Consider the following 2,456-nt stretch of genomic DNA (forward strand, 5'->3'; position numbering starts at 1 on the left):
GCGCGGGCGTGCCTCCCTCAGACCCCGCACCTCACCCCCTCAATAGAGGCTAATCGCTGAACTCACCTCGCCTTAATTTGGGTTCATCGGTAATAAATAAAGACCAAATAAATATCTTTTTTGCAAATTTGGTTCATAACAATCTAACCATGTAGATTATTTAATATTGCATATAGATTTGAACATATTTTTTTAATTTGACTGCGTGAATTCACACATTATATCCATTTATATAGATTTTCAGCTTTCGCTCATATTTTATAATTCGTACATCATTATGAGACGAAATATGTTCACGAATATCTACCATTATTTTATGGAAAAAAAATCATTTGACACTTAACTTTTGTATGAACCATTAGGTTAAGTTTAGCAAGTTGGTAGTGAGATATATTTCAGCCATTTTATCTATTATCATTAGCGAGAACGTAGCCACAGTTATAAGGTTTGAAAGATATAAAGCAATAACTCGATGACATCTTAGCAGGATACAGTCAATTCATCACAATTCATTCATCGAGTTCTTTCTCCATTTGTCGTAATGGTCTAGCTAACGTCATGCACATTATTTGCTTAGAAATTGATTTTTATGAGTATATACCTGTATTGACCCTTTTATACTATATTCAATGAGACCTCAACATGTGGAAGCGCATTGCAGCCCTTGACAAATCAATAAAGGAATGTGTTACAATTAAAAATCTAAGATTTGAATGAAAAATATATTTATACAATATGACTGCACTTGCCAATCAATTAATAAAATAAAGAACAATTGACTAATAATATATTTTAATTGCTTTATAATAAGATATTTTAAATGCTTTATAACTAAAAATTACAAGGATTTTTTTAAATATCGGGACCGAATTCAGTCAGTACGATAATATAGTATTAAAATATGTCAGCCTAAGAAGTTTAAGTATGGGCTTAATTAAAAATTTCTGCTGTAAATAGTAATTTGAGATAAGGAGTTTTATTTGCTACATACACTGATACTAATGAGTATACTTTTGAATCGTTTTGGAACGTGTTTAATCTATTAAATGTAGATAGATCGCGGACACAATGTAGATTTAATTATAATAATTGCCATTTTCGTCACAGGATAATAAAATGATGCTGCTGTTAAAAAAAAAATTCAATGTCAATGAATATATGGTGAAGCGCGCCTGGGCGTTTATATGGCTGCGGGTTTTTACCTCTTCTTATTGATGACACAGATACATAATTATTTTTATCGTCATAAGTTTACGCGAAACATTTCATGCTAGAAATGTATTTTTGCGTTTCCAGTTCGAAAAAAATGAATGCCTCTATTAGTTTCTATTATTCAAGAATCACTTCTTTAGATTTCGAATTACATTCCTAATAAATATTGAGAAGAAATAATTTTTTTACCATTTTCGTCTTAGATCTGCTTAAATTTAAAAAACAAGTCAAGATTTAATGTTAACAACATTAAAACTTGTTCACTAAAACATAACTAAAGTATTTTCTCCCATTTATATTTCGGTATTATTCTGAAATATGCTACCAATGCCCGAAAAGTAATTTAATTTTACAAAAAAATTAAATTAAGCAACATTCATCGATCGTGCTCACACTATTACAGCCGTCTGATGGAATCAAGGACACATTGAACAATGAGTACTTACTGTTATCGGCAGGTGATATACGTCAGCAAACAACCAATAACCACTTTCACTATAATATTTGCATTTCGCACTGCACTATTCATTCGCACTATACAATTTGATACGTGGGATTTATTTGTTTATGATTTCGACAACGAGTAACGGAGTTGATGCGCGCGCGCAGGCCCGTGTCGCCAATGAGACGAAACAGCGATCGCTCGACGTACATTTTTTATATTCTTCATCCTATTAGGGTTCTCGACGGGTTACGGGAGAGGAATCTGGATTGATGGACCAGTTCCATAGCGTGTAGTTACGACATGTGCCTGTTGTGGCGAATTTATGTAACTTTTGTTTTCAATAAATTTCATGCAATTATATACTCGATTTAGATAACATTGTAAATGTTATAAGGCTGATTAGTTATATATGTATGGATATATTTTGTTATATTTTTAAATTACATAAAAGTGTTTTTTGATAGAAAATTTATTTTAAGGAACATAATATTTATAGGGCTCCTTGATTTTTACAGATAGGTAAAAAAAATTTAAGCCCGTGGCTTCGCTCGCGTGGATTGCAAGATAATGTATTTCGAGGATATATTTTCAACATTTTATCCTACCAAAAAACATATGTAGAAACCTCTATTAAATTTTTAAGGACCTATTGTTTAATAATCAAGCTTTAAATATATTAGGTAGTCACACACTACTTCATAACCCTGATCTTTACATCACAAATCCTATCCTACTAATATTATAAATGCGAATGTTTGTAAGGATGTGTGTGTGTTTGTTGCTCTTTCACGCAAAAACT

At 31.4% G+C, this 2,456-nt stretch overlaps 1 protein-coding gene across 1 annotated transcript in view; it reads right to left on the reverse strand.

Moving 5' to 3' along the window:
- LOC119830978 (glutathione hydrolase 1 proenzyme-like) overlaps window positions 1-1,843 on the reverse strand; it is a 35,218-nt gene extending 33,375 nt beyond the window's left edge. Inside the window, exon 1 of the mRNA XM_038354172.1 lies at window positions 1,659-1,843. The gene's annotated coding sequence lies outside the window, so the exon portion shown is untranslated. The remainder of the gene's footprint in view (window positions 1-1,658) is intronic.
- Between the last annotated feature and the right edge of the window lie 613 nt (window positions 1,844-2,456).

This window comes from Zerene cesonia, chromosome 12 (assembly GCF_012273895.1).
Source record: "Zerene cesonia ecotype Mississippi chromosome 12, Zerene_cesonia_1.1, whole genome shotgun sequence".
In the NCBI taxonomy this organism is placed as follows: domain Eukaryota; kingdom Metazoa; phylum Arthropoda; class Insecta; order Lepidoptera; family Pieridae; genus Zerene; species Zerene cesonia.